This window comes from Rhinoderma darwinii, chromosome 3 (genome assembly GCF_050947455.1).
Source record: "Rhinoderma darwinii isolate aRhiDar2 chromosome 3, aRhiDar2.hap1, whole genome shotgun sequence".
Classification (NCBI taxonomy): Eukaryota; Metazoa; Chordata; class Amphibia; order Anura; family Rhinodermatidae; genus Rhinoderma; species Rhinoderma darwinii.
This window is the reverse complement of record NC_134689.1, coordinates 278,756,544-278,775,038: the sequence shown is the minus strand read 5'-3', so window position 1 is coordinate 278,775,038 and position 18,495 is coordinate 278,756,544.

The window sequence follows — 18,495 nt, the reverse complement described above, 5'->3', positions numbered from 1 at the left end:
GTCAAAACGGGTTCGGCCGAACCCGGTGAAGTTCGGATTCGCTGCGAACCGAACTTTTCCGGAAGTTCGGACCGAAACCGGGTTCGGTTGTCCCGGTTCGCTCATCTCTAGATAGAATAATCTTATCATGTATGATACAATTTCTAAAAATACATCTACTCAACTTATGTTTAACCCCTTCCCCCTGCTGGCATTCTGGGCCCTAATGTCCAAGCCATTTTTTAGATTTTTCCATTGTCACATTCGAAGAGCTGTAACTTTTTTATTTTTGCGTCGGCATAGCTGTATAAGGTCTTGTTTTTTGCGGGACGACTTGCAGTTTTTATTGGTACCATTTGAGAGTAGATGTGACTTTTTGATCACTTTTTATCACATTTTTTTTAAGTCAGGATTAACAGAAAACAGCAATTTTTCCATTGTTTTTTATTTTATTTTTTACGGCGTTCACAGTGCGGGTTAAATAATGTAACAGCTTTATAGTCGGGGTCGTTACGGACGCGGCAATACCAAGTATGTGTAACTTTTTTGCTTTATTGTAGTTTTTTTTAATAGTAAAGCATTTTGTAAGGGGAAAAGCTGGGTTTTTCATTTTTTTTTTCACTTTTTTTTTTTTATTAACTTTATTAAACTTTTTTTTCTTTTTTACTAGTCCCACTAGGGGACTTCCCTATCCTCCGATCGCTATTATAATACACTGCAATACTTTTGTATTGCAGTGTATTACTGCCTGTCCGTTTAAAACGGACAGGCATCTGCTAGGTCATGCCTGCGGCATGATCTAGCAGGCATTCGCTGCAGGCAGACCTGGGGGTCTTTATTAGACCCCCGGCTGCCATAGAAGACACAGACACTCGGCGATTTTATCGCCGGGTGTCAGTGAGATGAGAGGGAGCTCCCTCCCTCTCTCCAAAACCATTCAGATGCGGTGCTCGCTATTGTGCACCGCATCTGAAGGGTTAAACAGGTGAGATCGATACTAATATCGATCTCACCCGGCAGAGCAGGGACGCCCCCAGCCCTCAGCTGCTTCTGGCAGCTGAGAGCAGGGAGATTTCACGGCTCCCTGCTCTGTTTACTTTATTCTACAGCAGCGACGTAGTTTGGCGGCGCTCTAGAATAAAGCCCACTAATGACCGCCGTAAAAAGACGTATCGGCGGTCATTAAGGGGTTAATATCAGTCAATTTCATCATCTGTTAGTTTGTTATAATAGTGCAAGCTTTGTTCAATGGGGAGCTGTTCTTCAGCACTAGACAATACTTTCTGGCTATCATTTTGAGTGGAACTGTTCTTCAGCACCACGGATGTAATACAGATTACTGAACCACACAAATTATAATTCAAACCTTTATAAATATAAAGCAAAAAATATATATATTTTTTTTATATGTACTTTAAAACAGACCAGTTAATACACAATTCTAATCTTCTCCATCCAAATGAAGTATCTTTTTCCAGTGAGACATGCGCGCAGTGCATCAGCTGCCTCCCCTGAATCAAGTTTGAATACAAAACACACCTGAATACTAAGCAACTATTCCATACATCTAGTTCCTTCTAGTAACCCGAACATTGTGGTTTAGAATATTTGATATTTGAAAACTAGAATATGGCTCTTGTAGCATCTCAGTGAAAATAACTTGTAATATGTTGTATTATAAATAAGACATGATGTTCATGTCATTTAACTGACCACATGCAGTAAATGGTTCAATTTTTAGGCCCACCTACAGGAAGTCACCTGACGTATGTTACTCACTATATATATATATATATATATATATATATATATATATATATATATATATATATATATATATGTGAATTCATTTGTAAAATAGCAAGCTATGATTAAGGACCTCATTGTTCTGAAACGCGTAAGTGTGGTCCCGGGATTTTTCGTTTTAATCTTTTTGTTTTAAACATGACTTAATAAACCCTATAACTTTTATTCTGAGTGCTGGATATACCTTCATCATACATCTCTATTACCTTGATTACCTGCTGTCGACACAGGACCTTATTGGGAATATCTACAAGCACATGCAGCATTTGGATATATTTATACCAACTTGCACCATTTAACGCATTGGAAACGCAGTGGAAATGTGCTGAGAGAACTTTTTGTAATACTTCCATTTTCTATATTCTAAAACCCATAACGTTTTTGTGGGACAGGTTATCGTTTTTATTAGTACTATTTTGTGGTAAACTTAACTTTTTGATCCCTTTATTTTCCTTTTTTTGGGAGGCTTTTTTGTTTCACGGCATTCACTGTGTGGGTTAAATTAAATAATAGTTTTATAGTTTGGGTCGTGGCATTACCAATTATGTATAGTTTTTATTTTTTACGTTTTTTACAATTATAAAAGACTTATTTTGGGTAAAAAAAGCAGTTTGGCTTTTTTTAACTTGTATATTTTTTTTACATTTTTATGAACTTTTTTAAACTTTTTTTTATTTGTCCCACTAGGAGACTTGAAGGCCTGAAGCCCCGATCACCATTCTAATACACTGCACTACATAAATAGTGCAGTGTATTAAAGCTGTCAGTTATTCACTGACAGAAGCAGATGAGGACCCGCTCCAGCAGGTCCTCATTGGCTTCCGTACAAGGCAGATATGGAGGCCATTATTTGGCCTCCGGTTGCCATAGCAATTGTGTCGCTAGTGTGCCAGTCGGGTAAAAACCCCTCAGATGCTGCGCTCTCTATTGAGCGCAGAATCTGAGGCTTTAATCAGCCGGATCGGAAAATAGCTCCAGTTCTGGCCATTGCCAGAGGGTGTCAGCTGTAATGTACAGCTGACACCCGGTGGTGATGGTGCGGGTTCCGCTTCTGAGCCTGCACTATCACCGCAACGTAATGGCACTGCGGTTTGCGGGAACCCCTTCCCGACAGCGCCGTATATATTCGGCAAATGTCAGGAAGTGGTTAAGAGAACCACCATAAATTTATCTTTTTTTTGGGTGTGGTCCTTTCAAAGAAAAAAGTACACAGAATGCAGGTTAAAGTGTGTAATGTAGTCAGAAACATGTACAGCACACAAATAAACAGCCCTCTCATTCCTAGTCCCCAGCATGTCTCCCCTCTCATTTCTAGTACTCCAGAACGTGTGAAGCATGATGCATGCTGCACACTCCCCTTCTCTGACAGTACTACTCCTCCACCTTTCCTATGACGCTCCGTGGTGCTGGACATGCTTCTGCTCTCTCTGCCCCAAGGATGCAGCGTGATGCTGGCAGCTTCTCTCCCCTAATCTGCTAAGCAAGTCTCCTCCTCCTGCTTTCTCCAGTCTGGTGATGTGGCTTGGCGTGCACACGCATCCAGATGATTTTCAGCACAGTAAGTCCAATTTGTGGTCTTTTCACAGGAGTTCCCACTGAAAAAATTGCTCAAAGAAGTGGACATTGTTCAGATTAAGTGGTGGTCTGCTCAGAGAGGGGTAGGTTCCATAGACTATAATGGTGGGGAAATTCAGTCACAGAAAAATTTGGTTTGGATGGGGGATTTTCTCAAAGGGATGGTCTTCTGGGAAGATTTCACTGTATTTTTAAAAGTGAAAACACAATGGGGGGAATATATTAACTTTTCTACACCAATTTTTTACATAAAAAAGTCAAAAATGGCACAAAATTTGTGCCATTTCCACCGCTCACAGTGCTTTCCTAAAAATCGGCCGGAGCTTAGCATAAGGGGTGGGGCCACGACAGCCTGACACATTTACTGTAATTTATGCCAGAACTTGCCGTAAATTTTAGCAAAAATCTGCACCAGCTCCGAGCTGGGGTAGGTTTCACTCAGTGGCACACAGATAGCCAGAGATGTGTTCATTTATTAACAAGTGTGCGCCTCTTCATTTTAATACTGGCGTATGTAATGTCAGTCCTAATAAATATCCTCCAAAGTATATTAGAACATTGTACAACTTTTCATTGACACAGTGATTTTTTATATTAAAAAAACATTAGTATTTTCAGCACATCGTCCATATATAAGGGTGTGCAGTGTTTTTCATGATTTCTGACAGTGTCTGATGTCCCTGTGTAAGAAATAGGATGAGGTAACATACTATCAGGCTGGGTTCACACGTGGCGGAATTTCACTTGAATTCCGCTGCGGACACTCCGCAGCGTTAATCCGCAGCGGAGCCGTTTCTCCATTGACTTCCACTTTAATTTAGAAGTGTTCGTTTAGACGATGCGTAAAATTCCGCTGCGGAGCATAGGCTGCGGAGCGGAATTTGGTGTCCGCAGCATGCTCTGTTGCGGAGCAGTGGCGGACTGGTTGCGGACTCATGGCGGAATTTCTCCATTGACTTCAATGGAGATTCTAAATTCCGCAATGAAGTCCGCAGCCGTCATGCACATGTTATGTGTGCTGCGGATGCGTCTTGCTTTTTTGCCATGACATTTCTTCATTCTGGCTGGACCTATGTATTTCTAGGTCTACAGCCAGACTGAGGAAGTCAATGGGGCTCCCGGAATTACGGGAGCGTTGCTAGGAGACGTCAGTAAATAGTCACTGTCCAGGGTGCTGAAAGAGTTAAGCGATCGGCAGTAACTGTTTCTGCACCCTGGACAGTGACTACCGATCCCAATATACAGCAACCTGTAAAAAAATAGAAGTTCATACTTACCGAGAACTCCCTGCTTCTGTCTCCAGTCCGTCTTCCCAGGATGACGTTTCAGTCTAAGTGACGGCTGCAGCCAATCACAGGCTGCAGCGGTCACATGGACTGCCGCGTCATCCAGGGAGGTAGGGCTGGATGCCGAAAGAGGGACGCGTCACCAAGACAACGGCCGGTAAGTATGAAATTTGTTTACCTTCACTAGGGAAAGTGCTGTCCCTTCTCTCTATCCTGCACTGATAATAGAGAGAAGGGAAGCACTTTTACCGCAGTCCGCAGCAGCTAGTCCGCATCAATTTACTGCACATTTTGGGCAGATCCGCAGCCGTAATCCGCAACCCGGATTAGGTGCGGCATTGATGCGGACAGTTGCGGAGGAATTCCGCCACGTGGGGGCATGCCCTCACATTATGTTGTTATAAATGAATGTTATTCAATAATGGTCAATTTCTGCTAAATGTGTTGATTTTTCAGCAGAGGTGATGTTTCTGCTAATTAATTCAATCCAAATGTGTGATTAATTGAATAGTTTTCATAATTATAACAAATCTAATTTGTTGGGAAATGCACTGACATTTGTTATGTGAAAATACATTTAATAGTGATGCTAAGTGGCCTTAACATGTTTATAAGAAGAAATCAAACATTAAGCATGCCCTTTCTTAAATATATGTCTAGACTAGCTTTCGCTAGAGAATGTGTTACTTGAAAACCTTATTTTTTCTTGTCTTTTTACAGAATAGAGAAATAAATATGCTACTAATAGTTGAAATTACTTTTCAACTTTTTTTGTGAACATCCTAATTATTTTCTCACATTTTTTCTCTATAAAGAAAGTTTACAAAGTAACCGGCCTTGAAACCTTTGACAAGTGATGGCTGCACAATTAAGTTTTGCAAATCAATTTTGACGCACCTTTGACGCACTGGAATACTTCTTCAAGTGCAATAGAAATGACATTATAGGAATTATGATTTGTAAGTCTTCTTTCAAGAATGTTTCTTTTTAAAGTGTATCTAAACCTTGAATAAACTTCATTGATGGCTACATCGACCGAAAAAGAAAAAAGTTAAAAAAAAGGCTCTTGGAATGTGGCGAAGCAAAAACAAGTGATTTTTTTTAAAGGGTTTTTATTGCGCAAACGTAGGAAAACATATAAAAACCTTTATATATTTGGTATAGCTGTAATCAAACCGACACATAGAATAAAGGTAACATGTTACCTGGCATTCCAAGCAAAATTGCCAGGTTGGGTGATGATGCGAGGGTGTCAGTCTCAGAAAAGGCAGCCCTAGTGGATACTGATCTCCCTAACAGCCGGGAGAACAGCCCAGCTAGTAGTCGGCGGGATGGTAATGCAGGTAAGCCAAGACAATTGATAGTTGTAGGGGATTCTATAATCAGGAAGACGGATAGAATAATTTGTCGCCAAGACCGCCTCAACCGAATGGTTTGCTGTCTCCCTGGTGCCAGGGTTCGGCATGTGGTGGAACGGGTGGACAAATTGCTGGGAGGGGCTGGTGATGATCCAGCTGTCGTGGTCCATGTCGGTACCAACGACAGAATAAATGTTAGGTGGAGGAGCCTTAAGAATAATTTTAAAGAACTAGGCTACAAGCTGAAGGGAAGGACCTCCAAGGTTGTATTCTCAGGAATACTGCCTGTGCCATGCGCATCACAGGAAAGACAGCGGGAGCTTAGGGAGTTAAATGCATGGCTGAAGTCTTGGTGTAGAGGAGAAGGATTTGGGTTCCTAGAGCACTGGGCTGACTTTTCATTGGGGTACAAACTGTATTCTGCAGATGATTTGCACCTAAATGGAAGGGGGTCCGCTGTGCTGGGGGAGAGAATTCTAGCTGGGGTGGCGGAGTATTTAAACTAGGGCTGAGGAGGGAGGTCAATGTAGAAAAAAAAGGGGTAGCCAGGTTAGAGAGGGGTCAGACTATATTGGTGGGGGGAGAAACAGAATGTGGGGAGAGGACTAGACAACAAGATAAGGAGATCCTTTCGTTACAAAACATCAGTGTAAATAAAAAGGACCGATTAATGTCAAATCACATTTCTGATAATAAAAGTGAAAAACTGACAGGCAAGTTAAAGTGTATGTTCACAAATGCCAGAAGTCTAGCAAGCAAAATGGGGGAGCTGGAGGCCTTGATACTGGAAGAAAATATAGATATAGTTGGTGTTGCTGAAACATGGCTGGACTCTTCACATGACTGGGCTGTAAATCTACAGGGTTTTACACTTTTTCGTAAAGACAGGACAAATAGGAAAGGTGGTGGTGTATGTCTGTATGTGAGAAGTGATATGAAGGCGAGTGTGAAAGAGACAATAGTGGGTGAAGACTGTGAGGAGGTTGAAACCTTGTGGGTGGAACTAGAAAGGGAGGTAAACACTGAAAAAATTACTTTTGGTGTAATCTATAGACCCCCCAATATAACTGAGGAGATGGAAGGTCAGATATATAAACAGATGGAGCGGGCTGCACAGGCGGGTACTGTAGTGATAATGGGAGATTTTAATTTCCGGGATATTAATTGGTGTCATGGTTCGGCTTCAACTGCAAAGGGGAGACATTTCCTCAACCTGTTGCAGGAAAATTTTATGGGCCAGTTTGTGGAAGACCCGACTAGAGGTGAAGCTCTGTTGGATCTGGTCATTTCTAATGATGCAGATCTTGTTGGGAATGTCAATGTTCGTGAAAACTTCGGTAACAGTGATCATAATATAGTTACATTTTACCTATACTGTAAAAAACAAACGCAGGCTGGGAGGGCAAAAACATTTAGTTTTAAGAAAGCCAATTTCCCCAGGATGAGGGCTGCAATTCAGGATATAGACTGGGAAGAACTAATGTCAAATAATGGAACAAATGATAAATGGGAGATTTTCAAATCTACTTTGAGTTATTATAGTGCAAAATTTATTCCTACAGGTAATAAGTATAAACGACTCAAATTAAACCCCACATAGCTTACACCTTCTGTGAAAGGGGCAATACATGACAAAAAAAGGGCATTTAAAAAATACAAATCTGAGGGTACAGCTGTAGCCTTTGTAAAATATAAAGAGCTTAATAAAATCTGTAAAAATGTAATAAAATTAGCAAAAATACAAAATGAAAGGCAGGTGGCCAAGGATAGTAAAACAAATCCTAAAAAATTCTTCAAGCATATAAATGCAAAAAAGCCAAGGTCTGAACATGTAGGACCCCTAGATAATGGTAATGGGGAGTTGGTCACAGGGGATCAAGAGAAGGCAGAGTTACTAAATGGGTTCTTTAGCTCTGTATATACAACAGAAGAAAGAGCAGCTGATGTAGCCGGTGCCAGTGCTGTTAATATATCAGTTGATATACTGAATTGGATGAATGTAGAGATGGTCCAAGCTAAATTAAATAAAATAAATGTGCACAAGGCTCCGGGACCAGATGGGGTACACCCTAGAATTCTTAAAGAGCTTAGTTCAGTTATTTCTGTCCCCCTTTTCATAATATTCAGAGAATCTCTAGTGACTGGTATAGTGCCAAGGGACTGGCGCAGGGCAAATGTTGTGCCTATTTTCAAAAAGGGCTCTAGGTCTTCCCCGGGTAATTATAGACCAGTAAGCTTAACATCCATCGTGGGGAAAATGTTTGAGGGGCTATTGAGGGACTATATACAGGATTATGTGACAATAAATAGCATTATAAGTGACAGCCAGCACGGTTTTACTAAGGACAGAAGTTGTCAAACTAACCTAATCTGTTTTTATGAAGAGGTGAGCAGAAGTCTAGACAGAGGGGCCGCTGTGGATTTAGTGTTTTTGGACTTTGCAAAGGCATTTGACACTGTCCCCCATAGACGCCTAATGGGTAAATTAAGGACTATAGGTTTAGAAAATATAGTTTGTAATTGGATTGAGAATTGGCTCAAGGACCGTATCCAGTGGGTTGTGGTCAATGATTCCTTCTCTGAATGGTCCCCGGTTATAAGTGGTGTACCCCAGGCTTCAGTGCTGGGACCACTATTATTCAACTTATTTATTAATGATATAGAGGAAGGGATTAATAGCACTATTTCTATTTTTGCAGATGACACCAAGCTATGTAATATAGTTCAGACTATGGAAGATGTTCATGAATTACAGGCAGATTTAAACAAACTAAGTGTTTGGGCGTCCACTTGGCAAATGAAGTTTAATGTAGATAAATGTAAAGTTATGCATCTTGGTACCAACAACCTGCATGCATCATATGTCCTAGGGGGCGCTACACTGGCGGATTCACTTGTTGAGAAGGATCTGGGTGTACTTGTAAATCATAAACTCAATAACAGCATGCAGTGTCAATCAGCTGCTTCAAAGGCCAGCAGGATATTGTCGTGTATTAAAAGAGGCATGGACTCGCGGGACAGGGATGTAATAATGCCACTTTACAAAGCATTAGTGAGGCCTCATCTAGAATATGCAGTTCAGTTCTGGGCTCCAGTTCATAGAAAGGATGCCCTGGAGTTGGAAAAAATACAAAGAAGAGCAACGAAGCTAATAAGGGGCATGGAGAATTTAAGTTATGAGGAAAGATTGAAAGAATTAAACCTATTTAGCCTTGAAAAAAGAAGACTAAGGGGGGACATGATTAACTTATATAAATATATTAATGGCACATACAAAAAATATGGTGAAATCCTGTTCCTTGTAAAACCCCCTCAAAAAACAAGGGGGCACTCCCTCCGTCTGGAGAAAAAAAGGTTCAAGCTGCAGAGGCGACAAGGCTTCTTTACAGTGAGAACTGTGAATTTATGGAATAGCCTACCGCAGGAGCTGGTCACAGCAGGGACAGTAGATGGCTTTAAAAAAGGGTTAGATAATTTCCTAGAACAAAAAAATATTAGCTCCTATGTGTAGAAATTTTTCCTTCCCTTTTCCCTTCCCTTGGTTGAACTTGATGGACATGTGTCTTTTTTCAGCCGTACTAACTATGTAACTATGTAACTATGTAACTATGTTATTTGTGCCGCATAGTGAATGGCGTAAATTTATAACATGAAAAATCAATGCTGGAACAGCTGCTTATTTTTAATTTTCTCCTAAAATAAAAGTTAATCAATATATTATATGCATCCAAGAATGGTGCAATTAAAAAAATACAACTCATTCTGCAAAAAACAAGCCCTTATACGGCTATGTGGACGGTATAAAAAAAAGTTATGACTCTTGGAATGCGACATAGATCTTAACTCACAACATGGTTTATATGTTTTTGTTGTGTTGCTTCCTCTGGTTGTGGCAGTTTGTGTAGATTATTCGTTTGGAAATTAGAGCACATCTCGTCAAACCGCGCCGCAAAACTCGTCAAAAACGGCCCTAAAATGCCTCCCATTCATTTCAATGGGAGGTGGAGGAGTCTTTTTCCCGCGAGTGGTAAAACCGCTTTGCGGGAAAAAGAAGCGACATGCCCTATCTTTGGGCGTTTACGCCTCTGACCTCCCATTGACATCAATGGGAGGCAGAGAAAGTGTATTTTGCGGCGTTTTATGCGCGGGACGCTCAACGGCCGCAAGTGAAAAATGCAGCGAAAACCATCGCGAAAATCGGCGTGCAGGGAGAGGAAAATCTGCCTCAAACTTCCAAACGGAATTTTGAGGCAGAAATTCCGCCTGCAAAAAACTCTGTGTGGACATAGCCTAAGAAGTTCATGTTTCACTAAAGTTAAGTACAATATCCCACTCTAAGGGTATGTTCACACGCTTAGCAAAAAACATCTGAAAATATGGAGCTGTTTTCAAGGGAAAACAGCTCTTGATTTTCAGACATTTTTTAAGCCACTCGCCTTTTTCGCTGCGCTTTTTACGACCGTTTTTGGAGCTTTTTTCAATAGAGACTATGAAAAATGTCTCCAAAAATGTCCCAAGAAGTGTCCTGCAATTCTTTTTCGCGGAAATTTGTATTACCAAATTTATTGGTGACCATCTTGTTCTGTCCCTGTCACTTCTGCACACTGCTAATGCAACTTTCTAGCATGAGCACCCAGCAAACAACTAATGTTAGCTTAGCTTTGGCCTTGGGCGCTTGTGAGTATTACTTGGAACTAAAGAACACTGTTCTTGAGTGCATTCAAACAAGAATTTTAACTGCTATAAACTGACCATATTGGTATTTTCTGTTATATAAAGTTGAATTAAATATATATATTTTAGGAGGCTCATCTACAAGGCCTTCAACTTTACTGTCAGGTTGTAAGGATGGCATGCTATATCCAATTAAACTTGCAGCAATGTAGTATTTTGTCTGTTGTAAGAATGAAATCACAAAACATTGCACATTGAAATTTTAACACAATTATTCGAAAGTTCAACCTGTGTCACTTCCATAATAAATCTATTTTATAGTATCATACCTGACTGCATACCTTTTAGTTATTTTTTTTTTAAAAGTACAATTATATTAATTAAATCCTTATTTTGTTAATAGATTTTTTTTTTGTATTCAAGCTTTTCTTTAAAAATTAATTCTGTGTTTTCTAACTATTATAATTACAATCTAGTTACAGCTCGCACATTAAATAGTTTTATGCATTGCTAATTCTAAAGTAAAAAGTCAGGACAGTAAATAATGTATCTACACATTAATGCTTATTTGCATAAAAGGAACATCATTTATATTTCGTGGCGAGTAGCACACATTTGAGTAATGACAAATGAAGGAAGTCATTAACCACCTGAATTTTTCTACAAGCAGAACCTCAATTACACAGGCGCACAGCACAGATCTGCTGCTGAGGTAGTAATTGGAAAATAATGTAACTTAACCTACCTTGAGCATGTAAAATCCATGTCTTAATGTTAGTGTAAGTTATGCTATTGGATTTTATTAGGGTAGTTGGTTTCAAATTTAACTGTTCAAATTAAAGTATTACTTTACTTTCAAATTTAGATTACTGAATCCTCCTTCTAGGGCAAAAAAAAACAGATGATAGATTTAAAGACTTACACATAGTACATCCTATTTGTTTAAATAGGCACTCCAGTTTGTTTTTTCTTCTCTATCATTAGTGTATCCCCCACTATACATACTCAGCGAGTATTACAGCAATTTTCAGACTATAGGACGCACTGGACCATAAGACGTACCCATAAATTATAGCATAAAAAAGGAGAAAAAAAAGGTTTTGCCTTCAACTGTAAATTTCCTGGATAATATTGAGACAATAGGGTACCAAGTGCCCCATAACAATGCCAGCCACAGTTCCTCAATACAATGCCAGTCAGTGCCCCAGTACAATGCCAGCCACAGTGCCTCAATACAATGTCAGCCAGAGTGCTCCATAACAATGCCAGCTACAATGCTGCCATGCCAGTCACAGTGCCTCAATACAATGCCAGCCACAGTGCCACATAACAATGTCCGAAACAGAAATACAAGATATTGACAGCTAATGCTCTCACCCTCCCCTGAACTCACTCAGAGGTGTGGAGAGGCAGGGGTTAATGGTGTTGTTTCTGCTCTGTACATAGGAGGGGAAGCGGCTAGAAGGTCCTTGCAGATCAGTACCTGAACAGATTTACTGTGCTGTGTGTACTAATGTCTGTGTTATTTGCTCACTGAACAGTCAGATTTGACAGAATTCTGTGTGTAAGATGTGACTGTTTAGTGAGCAGATAACAAAGAATTTTTACACACAGCACAGGACATGCTGCTTCCATTACACTGCACTGCAAGGACCTTTGAAGCTCGGTCCCTGGTTCTGGAGAGATGAGCTTCTCACCTCAGGGGGTGGCGGCACAACCGAAACAAGCTTCCGCCACCACCACCTGCACTAATTGTACCTGCATCTATAGGACGCAGATACAATTACATGCATAAGCGCAGAATGGGCGGGCACGTTCCGTGGCCGACCATCCAGCACCTTACAATGATGCCGATTGGCAGGGCAGAATGACTAGCCCCGCCAATCAGCGCCTTTCAACGACGCTAGCGGCGTGATGATGTCATCACACCGCTAGCGTTGTTGAAAGGCGCTGATTGACGGGGCAAGTCATTCTGCCTTGCCAATCAGCGCATTTCAACGATACTAGCGGCGCGATGACGTCATCATGCCGCTTACATTGTTGAAAGGCGCTGATTGGCACGGCAGAATGACTTGCCCCATCAATCAGCGCCTTTCAACAACGCTTGGCGGGGCAAGTCATTCTGTCCTGCCAATCAGCGCCTTTCAACGACGCAAGTGACGTGATGGCGCCATCGTGCCACTTGTGTCGTTCAGCCCCAGCAGACCTGCTCAGAAGAGAACAGGCCTGCATTGACAGAGGCGCGGAGATGGGATCAAGGTGAGTATGTAAAGTTGTTTTTTTATTTCACTTAAAAGTGTGAGTGGCAATATCAGGAATGCTACTCTATTACACTGCGGATTTTCTGTAACAGATTTTATTGCGGAAAATCCGCGGTGTAATACAGTAGCATTCCTGATATTGCCACTCACACTTTTAAGTGAAAAAAAAACAACTTTACATACTCACCTTGATCCCGTCCCCGCGCCATGTCAATATAAATTACGGACCGATGGACACCTTCCCGTATATTTACGGGAAGGTGTCCGTGCCATAGAAAGCTTCCGTAAAAAATAGAACATGTCCTATTTTTATATTTTACAGACCGTGCTACCATACTTTATAATGGGAGCACGGTCCGTAAATGCGGACGTGTACATGGGGCCTTAATCTGCTAGAACTTTTTTATTTGTTCGGCAAGAGACGTGATTTTTGAGATGTTTTTGAATACAATGATGTTTTATTTTTATACACATCATTTTTTCAATTTTAGTATTCTCAGGCTTATAGTTTGAAAATAATAGTACAAATTATGTTTTTTCTGGTAATAGTATAGTTATACTCTAAAATAAAGCTTTTATTTGCGATAATCATTGTCTACCATAAATCTAGGGTAATTGGGTCAGAACTAGCATTACGACAATAATTGATGTGGGGGTTTTTTGGGTGGATATTTTATGTGTATTTATTAATTAGTTTATTTTTACTTTATTTAACTTTTTTTTTATATTATTATGGTCTGTCCCTCAAAGGTCAGAAAAGTCCTTTGGGGGATTTTATTTATTTATTTTTTCTTTTACACCTTGTTTTTCCACTGTAAGGCCCAGTTCAGACTGAGTTTTTGGCACTGATTTTGACACAGAGACCGCATCGGAATCAGAGACAAAAAAAAAACGCCGAAACGACCTCCCATTGATTTCAATGGGAAGCGGAGTCAAGGAAAAACAACGGCATGTCCCTTCTTGTCATGGTTCTGCCTCTGACCTCCCATTGATATCAATGGGAGGCAGAAAAAGCGGGAGCCGTAGCAAGAAAGTGCAGGCAGGTAAAATAATAATTTTCTGCCTGCAAAATACTTTATGTGAACAGGGCCTAACTAGTCCAAAAAAAATGCCTTCTCCAATTATTGCTACTTTATCTAAATTTCTGAGAACCTTCCAAAACATTTATATACATACAGTATGTGTGAGTGATATAAGTAGATGTTCCTTATTAGCTGGTGACTTTATATTTAGTGTTCCTTTAAGAAATAATACAGCACATTGTACATTATGACTTCCACCCCATTCCTCCATTGAAGGCTGCACAGAAAGGTATTACATGGCCCTGGGTTTGCATATTGTGCATGTGTGCAGGAGACTAAAAGCAGGCATTTTAATGCTCTCCAAAACCCCTGTGTTATGGAATCACTAGTTGAGCAAGTCCCAGAGTTGATGGAATTGCTATGTGAGTGATTCCCCATAGGCAGCTGGAGACTCTCTGGAACAAGTGTGCAAGTAAATCAACTAACTCAAATCCGTTACAACTCTGATCAGCAGAGTCCAAATCTACTTCATGGTCTTCACCAAAGCCCACCCACCGCAAGGTAGGTTGGATTTGGCTGCACAGAACCCAGGTTGCTTTAACAGAATTCGCTGTTGGACAAGAGGTGCAATGCAGGCAATATCAGAACAGATAACAAGACAGCCAGAGGGTAACCAGAAAGTCCAAATCACAAAGCTGGAGGATATCAGGAAGTGCAGAGGTCAAAACCAGCCGGGAGCAGGATGTCCAAATCAGTAAGCAAGGGGTAAATCCAGAGACAAGCCGAGGTCCAGTTCCAAATGTTCAAATAGTCAAAAGGTATAGGGTATAGTCAGTAGCTTGATCAAACACATGGAAACAAGGAAAATCACAAGCAAAGAAGACTGAACCAAACCAGATTTAAATACTCCACCCTTCAATCTGATAGGAAGAAAGACAGAGAAGTGGGATAGGCTCTGCAACTAAAATCAGACCCGCCCAGAAACTAGACTATAAACATATGTCTCACAGGACAAAATACAACATCGGCTAGGTGTTCCAGTGGTATGGCACTACACCTCGAGAGTTAATATAGGGAAAAAGAAATAGAAACTCCAAAAAGTCATATTAACTATCTGGAGGCTACACAAAAATAGTGTTAAAACGACACCAAATGGTCTCAAATCATATTTATAAAAACAAATGTGATACAAATGAGTATATAGCATGAATTGCTAGGCAGACAACCATGATATTGCACATGAATATATATTCAAAAAAGTGGAGATAATTCCTCAAAGGAAAGAGGTATAGGGTGTAAGGTAAAATCACCTATAGATATTTTAGTGCAGTAAGATGCTTGGTCATAGCGAAAAGAAGCCCCAAATTTGAGACATTAAGCCACACGTTTCTAACTCAAAGAAGATGTCTTACCAATTGGTGGGGTGAAGGTATGCCAGACAAACGCCCTGACGCGCGTTTCGCGTAAATCGCTTTTCCAAGTCTCTAGACAGTTAATTTTGTCTAGCTCTTCTGTATTTTATATATATGTTATAGCTTTTTGCTACAATAAAATTGAGATTTTTTTTATGTACTACTTTCAATATTGTATGACTCCCTGTCCTCATGTTTTTTCCCAGAAGCTAGACCAGTAGTCATGGCAATCTTAAAGGGATGGACGTTTCCTAACACCTTGTAAATTTAAGCAAAGGATTTTCCTATGTTTAAGAACTCCACTATTCAGTGGACTCTATTAAAGTTTTTTTTTTCAATATTAGAAAAAACTATGGCTGCTTTCTTTCAAAAACTGCGCCACAACTGTCTATCAATGGCGGATTATCATATGGGCGGTTCGGGCGGCCGCCAAGGGCCCGAGGCTCCCAGGGGGCCCATGGCCGCCCGAACCGCACACAATCTTAAAAAACTATGCAGCGCTCTAGCGCTGCTAACTGCCGCGCTGTTCCGCTTCCAACTGAATCTGCGTCCAGCATTCACTCTGCCGTGAGCGGCTCGGCTCAGGCAGGCGCGATGTAGTGACGTCATCGCGCCTGTCTGCACGGAGTCACTCACGGGACAGTGCAGAGGAGGAGAAGCATCCTCCACCGTTGTGGGAACCGGGATAGGTAAGTAATTATGTTTTTTTTTTTATTAGGTACGTACATATGGGGGCATTGTACTGTATAGAAGCTATGGAGGTATTATACTGTGTAGGACAGCTATGGGGGAATTATACTGTGTAGGACAGCTATGGGGGCATTATACTGTGTCGCAGCTGTGGGGGCATTATACTGTGTAGGACAGCTATGGGGGCATTATACTGTGTAGCAGCTATGGAGACATTATATTTTGTAGCAGCTATGGAGACATTATACTGTGTCGCAGCTATGGAGGCATTATACTGTGTCGCAGCTATGGGGGCATTATACTGTGTAGGACAGCTATAGGGGCATTATACTGTGTAGCAGCTATGGAGACATTATACTGTGTAGCAGCTATGGAGATATTATACTGTGTTGCAGCTATGGAGGCATTATACTGTGTCGCAGCTATGGGGGCATTATACTGTGTAGGAGCTATGGAGGCATGATACTGTGTAGCAGCTATATAGACATTATACTGTGTAGCAGCTATTGAGACATTATACTGTGTCACAGCTATGGAGACATTATACTGTGTCGCAGCTGTGGGGGCATTATACTGTGTAGGACAGCTATGGGGGCATTATACTGTGTCACAGCTATGGGGCATTATACTTTGTAGCAGCTATGGGGGCATTATACTGTGTAGCAGCTGTGGGGTCATTATACTGTGTAGGACAGCTATGGAGGCATTATACTGTGTCGCATCTGTGGGGGCATTATACTGTGTAGGACAGCTATGGAGACATTATACTGTGTAGCAGCTATGGGGGCATTATACTGTGTAGGACAGCTATGGGGGCATTATACTGTGTAGCAGCTATGGAGGCATTATACTGTGTCGCAGCTATGGAGGCATTATACTGTGTAGCAGCTATGGGGGCATTATACTGTGTAGCAGCTATGGGGGCATTATACTGTGTCGCAGCTATGGAGGCATTATATTGTGTCACAGCAATGGGGGCATTATACTGTGTCACAGCTATGGGGCATTATACTGTGTCGCAGCCACTGGCGTAGCTATAGGGATCGCAGCGGTCGCAATTGCGACCAGGCCCCGAAGCCAGGGGGCCCACAGCCCCCGCACCACATCAATAAAAAGTTACAATAGTAACTCAGGCCGCGGGCCCCTGTTACTATAGTAATAGACTGTACTTACCTTCCTGGTTCCGGATCGCAGCGGAGGTCCTGACGTCAAGGTAAGATTAGTAGCCCTGACTGGCGGGGTCCGACTCCCGGGACCCACCAATCAGCTGTTTTGAAGGGGTCGCAGCACTCGTACGAGAGCTGCTTCCCCTTCATTCTGGTCACACTGTGAATCGGTGTCAGCGATTCACAGTGTGAGCGAGTAAGTGAAATGAAGGGGAAGCAGCTCTCGTACGAGTGCTGCGGCCCCTTAAAAACAGCTGATTGGCAGGTCCCGGGAGTCGGACCCTGGACACCTCAGCTATTGATGGCCTATCCTGAGGATAGGCCATCAATGTTTAGGGACTGCACTACCCCTTTAAGCCTACGATGTAGCAGGCTTAGAGGGCCCATGAGACAGGATCACAGATTGTGTGATGGATGCTGTCTGCTGGGCCCTGTATCTAAGCCAATCACATGGTAGGCTTAGATACATGGCCCATGTGTGATCCTGTCTGATGGGCCCTGTATATAAGCCTACCACACGGTAGGTTTAGATACAGGGCCCCAGCACACAGTAATCTTATACTGTATAAGATTACTGTCTGCTGGACCCTGTATCTAAGCCTACCTTGTGGTAGGCTTAGATACAGGGTCCCACAGACAGTATCACAAATGGGCCCTGTATCTAAGCCTAACACTTGTGTTACTAATCCTTTTTTTTTGTGTGTTTTCTAACAGGTTCGGTTGTTGGACTACGTCGGATTCCAGGACTACTTCGATGACGGCTTTTTTTATTATCAATAAAATGGTTAATGAGGGTTGTGTGGGTTTTTTTTTTATTTCAATAAAATATTTTTTCTATGTCTCTGTGTTTTTTTTAAAATAAAATAACTACCGCCTTAGTAATGGCCGCCGGCTGATTGACAGCATCCATTGCTAAGGCGGGGCTTAATGTTAGCCGGTGCAGAGGCGAACACTAACCCCCCATTATTACAACGGTACCCACCGCCACCAGGGTTGCTGGGATGAGCCGGGTACCATCCAGTACTTGACCATCTGTAGTGATGGTCGGCCAATGGGGTGGCCGCAGGCTGGTATTATCAGGAGGGGAAAGGCCAAAAACGGTGGCCCTTCCCACCCTGGTGATGCTAGGCTGCTGCTGCTTTATTGTATCTGGCTGGTTATGAAAAATGAGGGGGACCCCACGTCATTTAAAAAAAAATAAAAAAAAAATAATTGGAAAGAACGTTGTGGGGTCGCCCCAATTTTCATAACCAGCCAAATACAACA